This window comes from Bombus huntii, chromosome 15 (assembly GCF_024542735.1).
Source record: "Bombus huntii isolate Logan2020A chromosome 15, iyBomHunt1.1, whole genome shotgun sequence".
NCBI classification, from domain to species: domain Eukaryota; kingdom Metazoa; phylum Arthropoda; class Insecta; order Hymenoptera; family Apidae; genus Bombus; species Bombus huntii.
This window is the reverse complement of record NC_066252.1, coordinates 1,210,239-1,231,578: the sequence shown is the minus strand read 5'-3', so window position 1 is coordinate 1,231,578 and position 21,340 is coordinate 1,210,239. Positions and strand designations below refer to the sequence as shown.

General features: G+C 33.9%; 1 protein-coding gene across 11 annotated transcripts in view; it reads right to left on the bottom strand.

Annotated features, from left to right (window-relative positions):
* LOC126873815 (octopamine receptor beta-2R-like) overlaps positions 1-21,340 on the bottom strand; it is a 612,816-nt gene that overhangs the window by 120,825 nt on the left and 470,651 nt on the right. For 9 of the 11 annotated variants that reach the window (XR_007692555.1, XR_007692556.1, XM_050635074.1 and 6 more), the window contains one exon: positions 18,315-18,379. The gene's annotated coding sequence lies outside the window, so the exon portion shown is untranslated. Of the gene's footprint in view, positions 1-18,314; positions 18,380-20,530; positions 20,632-21,340 lie in introns of all 11 variants that reach the window. The other 2 variants (XM_050635076.1, XM_050635072.1) reach the window with 1 other exon arrangement.

The following is a 21,340-nucleotide window of genomic DNA, read 5'->3' as shown; positions in this document are numbered from 1 at the left end:
CTGAGAAATCATACGCGTCAAAACGAAAAACTGTGGACTCTTTTCAATTGACGAGTGGTATCAATTGATTTGGGAAATTCACTCCTTAAAAGTACTGGTCAATTAATTGAGTATTACTGCCAACCATTTTTGGTATGATTTTTTGAATCGTAAATACACCCAATCAGTCTTCGTACATAGCATTGAAAATTTTATTCAACATTTTATAGCCTCAATAAACTAGCTCAACAGACTAGATAAAGAATATTTAAATATTTTATTTTATTTAGGAGTGTAGCATTTATTATTAATACAAAGCAAAATAATGTATTAATTTGTTAGTAACGCAAAATTAGTTAAATATTGTATCACTAATACAATATTTTAGGTTTTGGTTCTTACTTATTTTTAACAATGTATTTTTTGAGAAGCATATCTTTTGACAGATCTGTAAAATTGTTTTTGCTTTAACATTAAAACTCGTAATTATTTGTGCTTTAAAAGTAAAATTTCATACAGAATACTTTAAGATTTAGAAAAGTGAAGGTAAAAGCAGTCAATGTATAATGATAGAATACCAATAAAAAAAATATCAATGTAACATATCCTGATCTAAATTCATGGAAAAATTTTGAAGCAAAATTAAGATGAAGACTCTACCTAAAATTTGAATCTGATTTATGGAATCATTCACAGTATTCACCAAACTAAATAACAAAGAAATCTATGGGAACGTTTATGATACGAATCTTAAGATTGTTTGAAACAGTTATCAAAAGAATCAATGAATACAGATGTGGAAGAAATTTAATAATACATAACTAATGGATTTATTATGGTAATATGTATAGAATTTATGGGTTCTTTAGGCTATAAATTCAAATAAAACAGCAGTTATAAATGATATTAATAATTTCTTAATGATCTGTCATCTAATTTTTTACATTTATGAAATTGAACACTGTCTAACATACATCTAACAAATTTTCGAGCTTTTAACTATTCATGAAAATCTTCCAAATTGTGCGTGCTTTAAGCCTATCATGGAGCAATGCTAATAACACCCCTAGTATTATTCTCATTAAAACTGTTATTATTCTCTAATAACAACTACAGATTGACTAACAAATGGGAGCTTATTTAAAATCTCGTTAGGATATTCCATTAAGAATGCTGAAGGACTCCGTCGATGAATTCCGAAGGAGAAATAAACCTCGGTGGAGGTCGACTCGTCAAAGGACGCGCTACGATGGAAAAATCGATTAACGGCGATGACAGGCTCATAACACGCGAGTAATCCGCTCGCGCGATGTTTACACGCGATCCGTCCATCGGAAGGACGCATTTGCATGTGAACGCGCAGAAAACCCGAGCTTCCGACTTGATTTCAAAGGCATTACAACGACCATTGCAGCTCCTGAACACCTGTTGTGATTCCCCCAGACTCCCTCGATAATTTTGTCCACACAAGAAGTTTCAATGTTCGCTAATGCATTTTGATCTTTGTTATCTACAATCTGCAACGAGCTCTACATGTTTTGGAGCTGTTCTTTTTTGTCTAATGTTTGACGAGTTTGAACATTTTTTTCCTAAATTTATATAATACAGATGTGAATTACTATGCTGATTCTATACATGCGAAAGTATCAGTACACGAGGTAATCTACCCAATTGCTGAAACTGAAACGCTAGAAGATGAAAAATAATTTTAGGTTAGGTTAGGTAAAATAGAAAGGTTTCGAATGATGTATGATCTGGCGTAGGTGCTTACTCCGAAAGCGGATGCGTTTTGAATATTTTAAAATCACCTCTGTTTTTTCAGACAGAGTCATACACTTTTTTACACATCAATCGATACGTTTCTCGATACAAAAATATTAGGGTATTTCTACCTGAAAATATTTATTTTTAGTTCAAAAAATATTTCAATCTTAATTTCATCAAATTGGATGCAACACTGTTCCAGAGTTATAGCTTGTCCTAATTGCCTGAATCATGTTGTATACATATGCTATACAATCCAATAATTTAATCCTCTAACAAAAATTTAATTTCGAATTCTTCTCGTATCTAGGTACTAGGTATAATAAACTTTTTTATAATGGAACACAACAGTAAAAATCAGTTTTATACGATATGTAGATATTTTAGCATACGAAGTTGTATGTTGTGTTCACAAAAATAAAGAACTGAAATAAGTGATTAAACTAAACAAATTACAGTACTTACATACAGGTTGAATCAATAAAAAATACTTTCTAGAATAATTCGCTAACTATTGGTTTTATCGAAAAACGTCTTAGATAAACTATGTTGCATTTCAAACGTCTCATCGGAAGAATGTAATTTTATTTTTTAAGATATTAGTGATTTTGAGTTTTTTAAATGGCATCGATTTTATTATTAATCGATCCAGCTGGATATTTTCTATAAAAAAGTATTAATTTATTTACACTAAAAAAAACCATTAGTTTGGCAGATATTTTAACTTTAATTTGTCAAGTATAACGCACGTAAAACAAAGATAATATAAGCACAAGAATACCGCTTTACGTCTTTCCTTGTCTCTCGTACATTACATTTTGACAAATTAAAGTTAAAATATCTTCTAAACTAATAGTTTTTCGGTATAAATAGGTTAATACTCTTTTGTAGCAAATGTCCAGCTGGATAGATTAACAATAAATTCGGTGCCATTTAAAAAATGCAAACTCACTTTGATATCGTAGAAAATATAAGATATTAAAAATGAATTTATATTCATCCAATGGGTCCCTTGAAATGCAATATAATTCATTTAATACATTTTTCGATAAAGCCAATATGTAACGAGTTATATTAGACAGATATTTTAGATACTTCTTACTGATTTACCTTGTATGTGCAATAGATGTTTAAAAACGTTAAAAAGCTCTTTTACGATATTTGGCCAAATGAAAGAAATTCTTACTGATATTTGTTGTATTTGTTTTAATTTTGTATAAGTCCAACTGCAAAAGTGAGTCCAAATTCTTGACCAGCAATGTACATTCAAATATCGAGAAATAAGTTTTAGCGAAAACGTACGAAATCTCTCAAAGCAACATCACTCATCGTTGCTATCAGAAGTCGCTAATACCATCGGATTTTTCACGTTGAACAAACTATCGATCCAGAAACGGATACTTTCTAGTCGTTGCCACTTTTAAAGGGTCTCTTTGTAGCGATTCGAATCCCAACTACGATTTGTTAGCAATCGATCGATTAATACGAAAGACCGACACATTGAGAAAACGTTGGGTTTTGAACGATCGTTAAGCTTGCTTTCATGGCGAACGATGCGACAGCGTGGCGTCCAAGCGCGTGCAAAAGTGGTTTTTGCTTCAAAGCTTCAAAGCGCGAATGCAAACACACGTATGATGGTTTCGTTGGAAATTTTGTATAACTAACGTTGCAGAGCAAACGTCTCCATTTGGATTTCTAGAATTTTCTCCCAGTGCTTGTTTCCATGATTTTATAGAACAGTGGTGACAACTACGTTACAGATATTAATTAGACAGCTTATTTGTAATAAAATAACACCCACAATTTATTAGATATTGTAGAACGATAAAGTAATATTATTATTGTATTATATTACAGTGCATATGCTTTTTAGTGCCATTTTTATTTACATTAATCTTTATCCTAATTTGATTAAATTATTATAATTATCATATTTTCAATATTAATTTTATTACAATTATAAATACCTCAGTCTTAATTATTCGTTGGACAAATATTTAATAATAACCAGAAAACGATAAAACAAATATTAGATACATACAGGAAACATTCGATAATTGCACGAAAATCGGGGCTCAAGTGTTACAATTATGGAGATATAGAAACGATTCTATTCCTCGAAACTGAGATCTTAGACGCGCCAAACGTAGAAAAGGACGACGCGGGTGAAAGAGAAAGAAAGTATCAAACACGATATAATTTGGAGCATATTTGCTTACCTAATAAATGATAACTAAATACGTATCAATAAGTAAATATAATGAAAATTATACCGTGTTTGGACTCATTTTAATCGGAAAAATTACACAAATACATCAATAGAAGTTTAATTTAGATAAAGACAAAAATAAAAATGTTTTATTTTTAAATTACTATCTGCATACATATTTTCTTAGCGATACTTGACATTGGATCATGTTACACAACTCGATCGAGACGGATCGGCAAGTTTCGCGGTGCGTCAGGGAAACCTCTCTCTGTAGTAGGGATAACAACTATGCAAAAAACAGCAAATCTTTTTGTGCAATTATCGAATGTTTCTGTACACGTATTCTTTTTATAATTTCAGTTCCTATACAAATTATACAAACGAAACTTCATTTAAAAGCATCGCCAAAACCACTACTTTGTTACTTGTAAAAATTTGAAAATTTATTAACACAATCTCTTTCCATTCACAATCCTCAATCTTCACACAAGTACCACCATATTATTTTTCCCTAATATTTAACTGAATATCTTTTCTAAAAACAAAATTAGTGTCTTTGCGTTAGATCAAAGACAGAAAATAAAACATTAATTCTTGGCATTTAATCAAACAAACAAAGGAAACGAATTAAGTAAACTGTTACAATCGGAAAATAAATTAAATATAAGTCAAACCAATTTTTATAATTCAAAAAGCGGTTACTACAAGTCCGTGACGTTTGCTGTTTCCACGGACAATGGATCCATGTTAGAAACGAAGTGGTAATTACTTTAGGCATCACGCAAGTCAGATCCATTATCGTCCGCAGGAGATGCAGACAAATCAAGTTAGTCGACAAAGGGATACAGATAAGAATATAATCACGCTGTTGAAGGTCTCTGTCTATTCTATATTCTATATCTTGTCTATTTCTACGTCTATTTGCCACACAGAAGGAAAATTCAATTCTGAAGATCAAAACTTGTCTGACTGCTCAAATGACCACGAAATCTATCAGTATTCACCGTGACGAACTTCCATATGTTACGTTAAGCTTTCTTGATTAGAGTTACTTGTAACAAGTTCTGTGACAAGCACAGAGTCTGAGTTTAGTAGGTTAATTTAGAATTTGAAGGTACCACTGTTTCTTGGTAATTTCAGAAATTTGCGTTATATATGTTTTATATAAATGTTGAATATAAAAGTAATTAAATAATTACTAAAATTGTAAACAAATTTTTTGAGTTGCAGTTCTTTGTTAAGTTTTTTGTGCGATATGAAAAAGTTTTTAATTCTCTGATGATGAGAAAATATTTGATATGCGAGAAATCTATAAATGGTATTTGATATGCGTAGATCTATAAATGGAAAGAGAAATATCAATATTTAAAAATATTATTAATACAGTTATTATTAAAGTATTAATATATTGTATTATTATTATATTCATTATAAAGTACGTAATATCATCTTTATATAGTATTCGAAGTACTATAATTTACATTACATTAATACTATAAATCCACTATAATAATATCGTGGAAACTAAAGTTTCCAACTTCTGGGATCATCCAACAGTTACAACAATATGAACATAAATTTCATTATACTCATTATATTTGGGAAATTTTCATTTCTAACCAATTTTGAAACGAATAATTTTCACTGCATGATTTGAAGCAACCAATCTACATATTTTCGTGGAACAGAAATATTTGTATGTATGTCTGAGTTAGAAAAATTCAAATATTCCCATGGAGCGTCACGAAACAAGTGAAGATAGTAGTACAAGTAATAGCTTTGCCCTCTGATGAAAAGATGATTTACGTGATAAAAAAATAGAACAGTTTGAAATTTTTTTATTCGCGCCACTGTCAATTCCAAACAGAAAAACATTCTCACCTGTTTAAAAAAAGTTCCTATTTTCTTCTCCAATACACAACAAACATCGAAGTCGATAATATACAAACTGTCAGCAAACTGCACTCGTTCGAAACAGCATTTCCGATGAAAAGAAAACCGAACTTCGAACTTAAACATCTCCTTACCTACTTGCATATTGGAAATTTTCAGTTCGCAATAACTTTCAAAATGAATAACTTTCAGCACATCACACATAAAGTTGATCTATTAGCCAATTTATTTACAAAATTTTTGATAAAAACGTCAAATTTACAAATTATAAAAATTCGGGAAAGATAATGAAACAATGTAATCATCTTAACAGTTTTCCTTAACGCTATTGCGGTCCTTGGATTTTTATATTTCCCGTAAACAAAGCAAGTTTCTAATATTTTAAGAAAATATTTAATTAATTTATTTAATGTAAATAGAGTGATAAATCATATAGGATTTTTGCTGTTGTGACACATTAAACGTATACGTTCATATTAAAAGTTATTTTCTAAGCCTGGTATCTTGTTTCTCCAGTGAGTAAATAATCTTTTTCTATTATATATATCTCGTATATACAATTTATTAGGTGTAATCACCAATTTCAGTTTGCAATTTTTTTGTATATTGTATATACTATAACGTACATGTTCTTTGTGTTCCCATGTGTTTGTCATCCACTACCACCTATCAGTCGTGGCTTGGTATAGACTAAATTTTTTTTTATTTGTAAATTAAATCTGCTTACTCACAATTGCAATTAAATTAAGAGATATTCATTTAATCTTTCTTTTACCTTTTTCTGTAGAAAAATGTCAAAAATTCCAAAGCAAAGAGAAGGAAAATGGACAGAGAACATAAGTGCAAAATAAAACCACCTTAAAAAATAAAATAACCAAAGGCCGCTGAGGCTTTCAACGTTCCAAAAACCAACTATGTAAAGACTGCGTACGCATTGAATACACAAATCAAGAAAATAGTAATTATTCTACTTGTAATATAATATAGAAATAAAAATCGAATAAAAATGTGTATTCCATCTAAATGTTCTTTTTTTAACATTATTGACCATTTAGACTGAAAAGTTTACTAATTAAATATCTGTCGGTACTGAACGACAATTTTTCGTGTTCTACAAATTACAACAGCTTTACTCTTGCAAATTACAATTTATACTATAAACTAATTAAAAAAAGGTTGATTTTTAACGACTCTAGCTTAAGCTATAACAAAAATACTTAGATTGGTCGATACTGCACGATTCGCTCCTATACAGATAATTTTTCCATATTTTGCTCAAATTTGAGATATTTTATAATATTAGAAGAATTTAATTGAACTGAAAATGATCGGAAGAACGCAACAGAGTTAAGAAAATTCAAATCTCTTGTTCCGTATAATGTGGAAATTGACAACGTAAAGATTATCAACGAAAGGGTCACAATTCCAATCCGAGTGACGAAGCGTGCAGATGTGTGTCTAGTGCCCTGTGAAATTCACAAAACAACACGTGACGCCCATCCATCGAGAGTGAATCGAAGCAAACATAATCCAAGTGTTCCCTACCTTATTAGTGAAAAATTCTAACGCTCCAAAGCTCTACCCGAAGTTCTGTCTGAACTAAACTGAAGTTCGAACTCCTTAAACTTGAAGTCATGAAGTAATTAACATCAGCAACATAATACATAAAGTCTAAAAAAACACGGTATCCCTATTCTTCATCGACTTAAAAAAAAACCAAATAACAAACAAATCTATAACATAACTCGACTAATGAACTCGGTAGTAAAAATCGAATCTCCTTTAATAAAGAAGAAGATAGTGCAATGTAAACGGTGCCAAAGGTACGACCATACGCAGAAATACTGCAATCATAATTTTCGTTGCGTCAAATGCGCAGGTATACCTCCCACTGAGCAGTGCACTAAATAACCAGAAATCCCAACGAAGTGCATCCACTGTCAAGGAGACCATCCTGCTAACTACAAAGGTTGCTCAGCCTACAAAACCCTATACATAAAAAAGTATCCTAAATTCAGAGCCAAAGAGACAACCAATCAAATACCTCCAAAATTCACTACTACTTCAATCTCCTATGTCCAAGCAGTACAAGGAAATCAAAATAATCCGAAAACCCATAGGGACCATTCTCAAAATAGTGTTCCCAATCCACAAAACACAGACAACTTCTCTAGACCCGAAAAATTAATCGAAAAACAATTAGAATAAATAAATAACTTACTATCGTTATTAACACTCATCATGGATAAATTAATACGCCCCGTCGCAAAATAAAACCAAGACGCTCTTTGGAATGCCAACGGTCTAGCTCAACACAAATTCGAACTAGAACTCTTCCTAAAACAACAGCAAATCGACGTAATGCTCGTATCTGAAACTCACTTCACCGACAAAAACTATCTGAAAATAAACGGTTATAACTTCTACCATACCCAACATCCCAGTGGAAAGGCCCACGACGGCACCGGAATCATTATCAAATCCAGCATTAAGCATTACAAGCTTCCATCATTCCAGAAAGACTATTTCCAAGCTACAAACGTAGCAATAGAAGACTGCCATAGCACAATCACCACCTCAGCAGTATATTGTCCTCCCAGACACTCCATTGCTAAAGAAGACTTCGATAACTTCCTTGATGCTCTGGGCAACAGATTCATAGCTGGAGGAGACTATAACGCCGAACATACACAATGGGGCAGCAGACCTGTCACAGTAAGAGGCAAAAATCTCTTGAATAGCATAAACACCAACAGTCTCAACTACCTCAACACATATGAACCCACATACTGGCCCACTGATACTAACAAAATACCTGACTTACTTGACTTCTTCATAACTAAAGATATCTCGCCAAGATATGTCCAAATCAATTTCTCGGCGGATCTCTCTTCTGACCATTCCACCTAATGGCTTTATCCATAACCAACTCACCAATTGGCAGCTCTTTAGAGAAGTCTTTAATCACTCAACTTCAGCCTCAATTTCACTAAAAATAAATGAAGATATCGAAACAGCCACGGAATACTTAAACACGAGCATAATAAACGCTATCCGCTCCTCCACACCTACTAAGACTTCTATTAGCAAACATGAATATCCCCATTACATATTTAAAAAAATCGCAGAAAAGCGTAGACTAAGGAGAGTATGGCAGACCCATAGAACACCGGATAACAAACGCAAACTAAACAACGCAACTAGGAAGTTAACCAAAATCATCAAAAAATATAAAAACGACTGTTTTCAAAAATATCTCGCCAATCTGTCTTCCACAGCTGACTCCAACTACTCACTATGGAAGGCTTCCAGGAAACTCTCGCGTCCCCCGCAAATAATCCCTCCAATCTGTTGTCCGCAAGGTGGATGGGCACGTAGCCCTAAAGAAAAAGTCAACCTGTCGCTAAACACCTATCCAACGTATTTAAACCTCATTCCTCCAATATTGCCCCCGAAATAACGGAATACCTGCACTCTCCTTTCCAAATGTCTCCTCCTATTAAACCTTTCACTTCTCTAGAGGTTACAGAATTAATCCGTCACCTAAATCCCAGGAAAGCATCGGGGCATGACCAAATAAGTAATAAAGCAATCAAGGAACTTCCTATAAAAGGGATTGCGCTCATCACATCAATTTTTAACGCAATTCTTCGCCTTGAATATTATCCGAAGCCCTGGAAAATATTAATGATAACTAAACCCGTTTTATTATTAATCATCCCTAAACCCGGAAAACCAATACACGGAAGTAGCTCCTATCGCCCAATTCGTCTTCTACCCACTTTGTCAAAACTATTCGGAAAGATGCTCATGAATCGACTCCTTCCACTCTTAGAGGAATTGAAAACACTGCCAGATCACCAATTCGGTTTTCGGTTTTAAAGAGCGCAGCGACGTGTGCTAAAGAGGCGCTAATACCGCCACGACCAACTGCTCGTTTTATTATGACCTATGACTATTCGATTGGCTATTATTCACTTGAGAGGAATACTAACTCTGTTCTATGTATATACGACACTTGAATCGAAACGATGCGACGTGACGTTGCGTTTTGATGCTTCGAAGACGTTACCTCCGATGCTGACTTGTCCCAGAGATTTAAATTTTGATGCTGAGTGAATAATAGAATGGAAAATGGGAAATCGGAGAATAACCGAAGATAGTCTGTTTTGGAATATTTCGAGAATAAAATTACGTAATTTTGCAACTCTAGAGTGCATGCTGATGTCATTTAATAACATACCTAGAGTGGCTCATAAAAATATTCAAACGTTGTCGAAAACTTGTTATGTATCTATACAGATTATCCCACAGACACATTTAATAGACAAACTTTGCCAGTGTGTTTTATAGGTAAAATTAAAAATAAAATGTCATATAGCAAAAAGTCGATAAATGCTTCATAGAAAGAAACAAGATACATAATGTTCATGATACGTGTTGATAGAAGATACACATGTTTAATATTTCTGTGCCTAATTCTATCGAGTTATACAACGATGAATGTACGCTGTAAAGAAGCAAGACATAATCGATATGAAATTTGATATAAATCTTGCGTTGATAAAACCAAACGACACTTCAAAATGCACACATAAGTACAATATATATAGTGTTACGTTTCATGTTTTTATCATAACTTTTTAATAAAATATTTATGGACTTAGTTATATATCATTTTAGTCTTAATTTTATTTATAGAATATACTGGCAAAGTTTATAGACTAAATTGCGGGACACCTTGAATATTATATAAAACTTTTGAAACTTTATTAACACCATCACAAAATATGGCTATCATAACTATATTGATAAAATTTGAAACGAATTTAAAAACATATATGGAAGTTATTAATTGGATATTATACATTTCACAGAGATCAACAAAGTATTTGAACAGTCAACTATTCATTATATTATTTACCATATATATTCACTACTTATTAAACCACAGTATATAGTGAAATTATATTTAGAATTAATTGTATGTTTAAGATACTGTTCCTGCTGCATATTACTTTTTCACTAAGTGCATATTTGCATTTTCGGATTGATTTCAAATTTTACTATCCTAATCATGATACTCGTATCTCATTACAGTGCTAATAAAATTTCAAAAAGTTTCGAATAATGTACATAACGTATTGATAAAAAGATTCTATAGTAAGTATCCGAATACTTACGTGTATCACTGTATGTTTCCTAATATAGCACAGTCACAACATTTATTGCGTGATATGTCGAATGCATTCATACTATTAATGTACAAAACATTGGTGTAAGCGAATGTGGATCAACCCGCCATCCTCAAATAGGCAATAGGTTTTAAGTTACGCTATAACCTGAATATCCTAATATTATTTATGCCTACATACATATTGTCCTTCTATATCTAAGATCATATTATATGAAAGTATTTTTAAAATTTTAGATTTCAAACTTCTACAATGTGTATTTAATGACACAGTCGTGGTTCTTCGGGTTTCGATGGTATTTCTAATAGTACGTTGCTCTCTATTTCGTGAACAGAAATGTTCACTTCTTCAGAGCAAACTTGAAACTGTCTAATTCAGTGTCCGGAACGTCTGGTCGGAATAGTTTCAGGTCTGCGTTCAAGAAGTGAACTGGTTTATTCGCGAAACGTCGGAACATAGTGCAATGCTATTAGAGATGCGATCGAAAATCGAAGAACGTCAAACTTTTTAAAAACTGTTTGTCATATAACGAATAAAAAAATTGTTGTGTTTTCACAATATTGTTTACGATCCGCTTATGTGTTTTACGCACGTCAGCCATGCAGTAGTAAATTCTTTTCCTGAGTAGTAAATATGATAAAATAGGATACTCTTGAAATTATTTTAGTATAGTTTTATGGTACATAAATCATGCATTAATATGAAATTCGAGAATTTTTCAATTGAGGGTGCGATCATAAATGGATAGTGGCAGAAGGTGATAAATCATAACATATGGGAGATAATTAACACTAAACCTACCGACATTTTGTGTATACCTATTTCTACCGTGTGCAGTCAAAATGACCGGTGATTAAAGAAGTAATAGTTTTTATGATTTAACTTAGATAATGGTTAATTTATAACTAAATGTATATAAAATGATGAACTTTCATAAAATTTCGTCCAAATTTACTTTTGTTTAATTTCAATTATAGACTTAAATAGAATTACACTTTTATTTATATAGAGATATATCTTATTCAACTTTGCTGCATTTTTTACAAATTATCCTATTATCAAATGTACATTTGCCGCATAAACATTTCCCGCATCTTAAACAAATTTTCGTAATTTTGTAACCTTTACAATCTTCTACTTGACAAATTTCTTGCAGTAATGAAGCTGAACTTGTTGACAGTTTTATTGTATGGTTTTTTCCCCGCGATTCCTTATATAAAAGTAATGTATGCACTAGATTTATAACAATTTTGTGAATTTTCTGTAAATTGGCCCCATACTGTAGATACCATTTCAAATTTATTGGTTCTTCCCCAAAACAGTGTCCCCAACCCACCTAACACAGACAACTCCTCAAGGCTTGAAAAGCTAATAGAGAAACAATCAGAGCAAATAAATCACTTGCTATCGCTACTAACACTCATCGTGGAAAAATTAGCACGCCCCGATTCAAAATAAAACCAAGGCGCATAGCACTCTGGAACGCCAACGGTCTAGCGCAACACAAACTTGAACTAGAACTCTTCTTAAAACACCAGCAAATCGACGTAATGCTCGTATCGGAAACCCACTTCACCGACAAGAGCTACCTGAAAATAAATGGTTACAAATTCTACCATACCCAACACCCCAGCGGAAAGGCCCACGGTGGCACCGGAATAATAATCAAAGCAAGTATTAAGCACTACGAACTTCCATCATTCCAGAAAGACTACCTCCAAGCAACAAACGTAGCAATAGAAGACTGTCATGGCTCAATCACCACCTCAGCAGTATACTGCCCTCCCAGACACTCCATCGCCAAAGAAGACTTTGATAACTTCCTGGACACCCTGGGCAATAGATTCATAGTTGGAGGAGACTATAACGCCAAGCACATCCAATGGGGCAGCAGACTGGTTACAGCAAGAGGCAAAAACCTCTTAAACAGCATAATAAACAACAACCTCAACTACCTCACCACATACGAACCCACATACTGGCCCACTGACACCAACAAAATACCCGACCTTCTCGACTTCTTCATAACTAAAAATATCCCATCAAGACACGTCCAGATCAACTCCTCGGCTGATCTCTCCTCTGATCATTCTCCCGTGATAGCAACAGTCAGTTCAACAATTATCGAGAATACACCTAATGGCTCCATTCACAACCAACACACCAACTGGCAGCTCTTCAGAGAAGTCTTTACACACTCAACCTCAGCCTTCACCCCACTAAAAACAAAGGAAGATATCGAAGCAGCCACGGAATACTTAAACACGAGCATAATAAACGCAATCCGCCTCTCCACATCGACAAAGCCATCTAGCAGCAAACAAGAATATCCCCAATACATACTAAAAAAAATAGCAGAAAAACGTAGACTAAGAAGAGTATGGCAGACCCATAGAACACCGGAGGACAAACGCAAACTTAACAACGCAACTAGAAAGCTATCCAGAACCTTAAAAAACTATAAAAACGACTGTTTCCATAAATACCTCGCCAGCTTATCCCCCACAGCCGACGCCAACTACTCACTATGGAAGGCCTCCAGGAAACTCACACGCCCCCCACAAATAATCCCACCTATCCGCCGTCCGCAAGGTGGATGGGCGCGAAGCCCTATAGAAAAAGCCGACCTGTTTGCCAAACACTTGTCAAAAGTATTCAAACCCCATTCCCCCCAAGCCGCCGCGGACGTTACTGAATACCTGCACACCCCCTTCTAAATGTCCCCTCCTATCGAACCCTTCTCCTCTGCAGAGACTATAGAAACAATCAGTCGCCTAAACCCCAAGAAAGCAGCAGGACACGACCTAATAGGCAATAGAGCAATCAAGGAACTTCCCACAAAAGGGATAGCACTCATCACATCGATTTTTAATGCTATCCTTCGCCTGGAACACTATCCTAAGGACTGGAAAATCTCATTGATTACCCTCATCCCTAAACCCGGTAAACCGATATACGAAACCTGCTCCTATCGCCCAATCAGTCTTTTATCTACCCTGTCCAAACTATTCGAGAAGATGCTCACGAACCGACTCCTTCCAATCCTAGAGAACCAATTCGGCTTCCGAAAACATCATTCTACAGTAGAGCAAATCCACCGCTTAACTCATACGATCAGCCAAACACTCGAAAAGAAAAAATATTGCTCAGCGGTTTTCCTAGACATCCAACAGGCATTCGATAAAGTATGGCATGAAGGGCTACTATACAAACTTAAAAAGATCCTACCTCACCCCTACTACTCCATCCTAAAATCTTACCTAACCAATAGACAATTCATGGTTAAATGCCTAGACGCCACTTCCGCAACATTCCCAATAGAAGCCGGCATACCCCAAGGTAGTGTCCTCGGACCCCTACTGTACTCCATCTACACTGCCGACCTACCTATATCAAACGATATAACAATAGCGACATTTGCAGACAACACAGCGCTATTAGCTACCCACGCAGACCCGGTAATAGCCTCATCCACTCTCCAGCGAAGTCTCGACTCCATGGAAAAGTGGTTTCACAAATGGGGCTTCAAAGTCAACGAAAAGAAATCCTCACATGTAACCTTCACGCTCCGAAAACAAACCTGCCCCCAGGTTACCATCAACAATGCAACAGTTCCTAGCAGGGACACAGTCCGATACCTGGGCATGACCCTGGACAGGAGACTAACGTGGAAGACACACATCTCAGATAAAACGAAGCAACTAAAGGACAAACTAAAAAAACTCTATTGGCTCACGGGCCGACGCTCCAAACTAAACATACAGAATAAAATTACCCTCTACAAGACCGTAATAAAACCTGTCTGGACCTACGGAATCCAACTATGGGGAATAGCAAGTAACTCCAACATTGAAATACTCCAACGCTTTCAATCGAAAACGCTAAGATCCCTAATTGACGCACCTTGGTATGTAACCAATGAAACAATACACCGCGACCTCAAGATACCCACTGTCAAAGAGGAAATAGCAAAATATAGCGACAGATATAGCAAAAGAATCAACAAACACCGAAACCCCCTAATCACTGGACTACTCGATACGACGGACCAGATTCGCAGGCTGAAGAGGCACTACCCGCTAGACCTAAACGTTAGATTCATTTAATTATCCAAATTAAGCATATGCACTTACTTATAATACTTATAAATTATACCTATCTATAATAAGTATTAACTTATTGTAAATAAACAGCCATGTCACTGCGCCACGCCAGAAAAATTACTGAAAATTCTCAACGCGAGAATTGATTGTAATTTCAACAATAAATAAAAAAAAAGAAAAATTTATTGGTTCGTAAACGTTGGCTTCTTTCGTTCTTATCAAATTGTATAAACCTCATAATTTCAGCAAAGTCATTCCTGCTCATTTTGAAAAAAATGCAGGTCTCCAAATTTTATTCCACAAATATGAGACATCTAAATTTTTTGCTTGATATGCACCGCGGGCATATAGCAGAGCAATAAATGCATCTAGTTTTGTTGCAGCTAGCTCCCTCTTAGTCCCCAATACTCTAAATGCTTCTTCTGTACATTTTATTATATGATCCCTTATACAATGATCAATGATAAGATAAAATGCCGTTTTTACTTGTTCTTTCATTATATGCTGTTTAGCATATTCGTAAAAATATTATGAACTGATGTCCTGTCAGGTTTGGGACTTGTATCTATTTCTTTCCAAATTGTTCCATCGGACTCAGTTTCACTCTCTGCTGTCAACGATAATTTCTTTCCTTTTTGCCCTTACGCAAACGCTTATTTATAATATTCAACTCTGATTTGGATATAAATAGCTTTTCATGTGTTTCCATGCTGTTTTTAGTTGCTGAGGTTTCTTGTTCATCGCACACTAAATTCGGATATTTTAAATCGGAAATTTTCAGGATACTTGGAAATCTAGAATTTCGTTATCACTGAATTGGGGTTGTGATATTTTGAGAGAAAAGAGTTTGAAAACTACGAATTTGGAAATTTTAAATAACTATGTTTCGCGACCTTTAGAGCCACACATTTTTCAAATACGGATAATTTGAAATAATTTGAAATAATTTGAAATAACTGCATAATATCTTACTATTAAGACAAGCGAAATAAAAAGTTGTTTCGAAATTAAAGATAAATGCTAAGAAATATATCTGTATATAACAACAAATCTCGGAAAGTAGAAAAAACATGTTTCTTGCGAACTAAACAATCTACAAATCGAGTAGTAATAAAAAATGTGAAAGTGGAAATTATGTAATTCTACATATTTTTTAAATTAAGATACATTTCCAGAAATCTGAAACGTGACGGACCTTAAAGAATGCAATCTTTTGATAAACTGAGATCTGTTCAAAAAGCCTAGGTAACTTGGAAAAATAGTAAATATTCAATATAGTGATTTTCAATCGTATAATATAATCAAATTTTTTCTTTAAATATATTTACATTCTTTATGCATATTTATAGAATATTATTTCCAAAATATATATTCTGCCAACTTTTTTATGACTTCCATTAAAAGAAATTAATTCAGATATTAAAAGTCATTAAATCTTATTCACTACTTCTAATTTCAACTTAAAAATATATTTTGATTATAAAATACAGTGTACACTACAATTTACTATCAATATTAACAATTATCCTTAATTTTTTTCCAGTATGTATACATACAGAATATTATTTCCAAAATACTATCAACTTATTCTTACTAGATAATTTTATTACTTGTCTTTAATTTTTTCCCCATTTAAAAACACATGACATATAACATCTTAATAATCATTCATCGTTAATTCTTTAAGACTGCAACATTGTATCGTAGAACGTTAATTTCCCAGAATTTAATAACATCATGCTTCGAACAAATTCCCAAAGTATACTAATACTTCCGTTAAATCACGCAACATCGCATGAACGCCGCTGCACGATATTATTGAATAACATTTTCCTCGCAATAACGAACAGCGAAACATTAATTCCCTGTAACTTACTAACGAAAACATGTTTTCGATAATTCCCGAACGTTATTCGCCAACGTTTCTGATAAAACAACTAAACGTTGACTAGCATTATGTATGTATATAGTTAATTTAAAATCGTATAATCGCATATGTTATACCCGGATACTCAACACGTGCATTATTTCTTATCAGTTTTCTGTATTTCCATTGTTCGTTCGATACATTTGCTTTGTTACGATAACTTTCGCTCTGCTATTTAATTCAATTGTTCTCGACAGATGAGTAACTTTATTGTAGACAGAGTAAAGTTTCCAATGATACCTTTTATTTGTGAATATCATAATATACACCTACTGCTTAAAAGTTTGGTATTGTATCCTCAGTGTATCAAAGAATCGAATTGGATTGTTTAATAGCAAACGTATAAATGAAGATACTTATATATGTGTTCTTATATTTGTAAATAGACAATTAAGTTTTATGTATTTTAAATTGGCATGTGTATATTATTAGAGTAAAATGTGTGGTTTACTGGCAATGTTATAAATTCTTTATTTTCATATTTAACCTTCCGACTTTTAATATAATATTGTTAATTCTTTTGTATTTTGTACCTGATTCTATTCATCTTTTTATTCTTGTTTATTTTGCTTTTTCGAAACATAATTCACCTCAATTTATTAAATTTTTTATTTTAACATTTCACTATATTAGTAATCGATATTCTCGAGAATATTTTTAAACTTATTTTTAGAATTTTAATTTACTCTTGTTAAATAAAATATTTTCGAATAATATACAATAAATTGTAAATCGCCTTTTGTATATAAAATTTAACGCACTACAATTTACTAAGTTATTAAATTTTTTAAAATTTTTGATGCTTTTTTCCGAAAATAAGTTTCTTAAACTTTATCTCAAGATTCAAAAGCTTTAAACAAAATTAATACAAGATTTCCAATGATTTGTCGTAATTTATGTTTTGCTAACTCGTCGTAATCGTAATTTCTACGAGATAATTTACATATGCCTATGTTGAGACAATGAACTCGCATAATAGTAGGTACGACATATATCTTCCTCGTCTGAATACTATTTATCGAGGTTACGTTATCTTTTATACATTTTATTATTTTATTATTCTTGTATTTTTAATAACTCATAGAAACATCTATGCACAAAGTAAGATATGCAAGAATAAGAAAAAGATAGCAGCAATTCTTTCATGGAATAAAAATGTATAAAGTTTCATTCTTAGAAACTAATATGCATATTTGTTTTTATGAGAAAATATTTTTAATCATTTAACGAATTGATTAACTTACTAAAGCTGTAGAATGGTTATTATCCACCCATTATCCGATCTATCACCTGAGTATCCACATAGTACCTGAAAATACACAATAAAAAATATTAAACCAAATATTATTATCCGATTGAGAAGTAATTTAGCATTTTATATAATTATCGAAAAATTTCCGTCATTATATGGCATATTCGATTTGACAAATATTTATTATTTAATAAATATATGTGATATAGAATAAAAGAATTAAAGAATAATGTTAATTCGAATAATTATCGAAATGAATTATTAATTAACGCTAAGAATTCTAATGAAATACTATAAACATTATAATATTCTGTTTTTATTATGAAATATAATATGGAAGAAAACTATTCATCCGTGTAATCTTTTCATTATTGTTTATTATAATTAAAATAAAGTGGAAGATTCTATCTGTTCGGTATTAAAATCTAGCCATTCTATAAATCAATAAATTTAATATACTAAGGAAATGTTGTTGGAACTATCAGATATTTTTGTGTTGTATTGATTATGTGTGAATCAAGGCTATTTATTCTTGTATAATATTAAGTTTGGAAAAATTTTTTGAAATTCCTTATGTAATTTTGCTAATTTTCGTGTTATTTTCCTGTAATTTCTTTACTTTTATACCTTATGTGTTGCTCTACGATTTTGTCGCATAGAACAACATGTGTATTATTGGAGGTGTCAATAATAATAATATATGATATATAATAAAACAATATTTTAGCCTCTATAACTTAACTCGATCATAATTGTTCGAGATTTGTGATAATGAGCTTCGGCTCGAGGCGACAACCAGTCGCCGAATGTAGCCGCGGTCAAGGGATGAACGTTTTGTCTAACAAAGGTATGGAGTAATAGTATAGCTCTCCTTAAAAAGAAATAGTTGTAGGGACACTCGACAGTATACATTCCAACAGTTTCTGTTCCGTGGCTCGCCACACGCAGACCCTATTCTTCGGGTAAGATGATTACCAGATGTCGACGCATCCTAACAGTACATGTTCAGCTAACCTGAGGAACCATTACAAATCTCAAGATTTAGTTAACTAAAGTCCTTCAAACAGACAAAGTCTTTATCCCAACTACGGGAAGATAGGGGAAATCTATTTTTCTCACGAACGACGCTTCCCGCTAGCAACTTTCTCTCAAGGGCGGTTAGCATCCTTCTCTAACTACCAACATAGAAATTGACCAATTAATAACAACGTCAATCTTCTTCACTTTCCGGGCGAAGGTTTTACTCGACGAATCCGATGATCTCGTGTCCTTGGACACACCCCATCATAGTTTTCCTCTGTAGCATCATCGCGACGGAAATTCATTCTCTCGTGAGGCCGTATTAGCCAGTTATCTAGCGTCTTTACGCTCGGTGGATATTCCACGTTTTAACAAAGAGTTAGTTTAGTAATACTTGTACCGTAGACAAGCAAGTCGAGTACAACTTGGGCTTTGGAAGAAGGCGCATTCTGTTATCCCGTTGACCGCAAATTCGTTATTGAACGTAGGATCATTGTCATTAGCTTCGAGTATCTAATTACCACGGTTACTTGTCAAATTCTGTAATAATCATATTTGCACTAGTCAATACATTCTCTATTGCATAACAACAATGTATAATCCAAATGAAGAGTGGTTTTACGTCCCTAACCTTAATCATAATGTGTACCCGACATCAGAAGTGGGATCAGGGCTGGTGGTAACAACGCAACAGCTCATGACCATTGTGCGCGAGTTAACTCAGCCGAGAGAGCAAAAATCGAGTGTGGAACCTAAAGAATTATAGCTACCGCGTTTTAATCCCGAAATCGCGGACGCCGACCTGGCTGTATGGTGTGCAATTGTCAGTCTACTCCTGGAGGGAAGGTCTGTACAAGACGGCGAGTTATTCACCACTATATGTCGTGCTCTAGAGGGTACTGCAGCACATTGGCTTACGCAAATCCCGGTTCGGGGAGGCCTTACTTGGTCAAGATTTATGGAACTTTCCCTCGCGTGTTTTAATGGCAAAGAGACGGCAACCTCAGCGCTGATGAAGATGCTTAATGAACCACCACTAAAGGATGAAACCACGGGAGCTTTCGGTATTCGTCTTCGTTCCTTCTTGCAGGCGAGATGGGAAGATTTAACTATGGCTGAAGTAATCAACGCCTGCGTCCTTTTTCGACTGACTTCACATGACCAACGAGTTGAACGAATGGCACTTACGAGTGACATCAGGACCCAGGACCAATTCCGAACAGAAATGGGTGCTCTCTCTTAGGCGAGGAAGAGGCTGGCGTCTACGTCGGAGAATCCATCGGCGGGCCCTGAAGCCAAACGAAGCAGGCCATCAGACCATCGGATTAAGTGCTACCGCTGAGGCATCCACGAACACAAAACATCGGAGTACCGCAAGAAAATAAAATTGGAGCCGCAGGAGGACATACGAAACCCAGAAGTAAACCGACTAGCCACATCGCCGACAGTATCCTGCTTCAAATGCCAGGAGAAGAGACATATTGCGCCAAACTGCCCGTTAAGACGGAAAAGAAAATATAATTCTAATAACGAACGTCAAGTCAACTCCTGCGTGGTGGTAGTTTCAACTGGTAAGTTAAGTCATCTGGGTGAGTCGTTCACATTTTACTTCGATTCTGGAGCCGAATGCTAATTAAAGAAATTAAAGAATTAAATTATCCGAAATTAATAATTAAATTATTATACTAATTAAAGAATTCGTAACCTCGAAATTTTCTGGCAAAAGAACGACTAATATAGTAGTAATGCGAGGAATAAGAAATACTTGTATTAAAAGTACATCTCAAATTTTGCCCATTGTACGTATTAATGGTTTTACCTTGGAGATAACTTTTCATATCCTTGCTGATAGTTACTTAAAATACGATATCATGATTGGTCGCGAAATTTTAAGCCAAGGACGTAAATATTACACGAAATAGCCTCGTTATTTGTAAAACAAAAATAGTTAATGCCTGTAGTAAAACCGCGGAAGACGAGATCAATAACACTGATGTA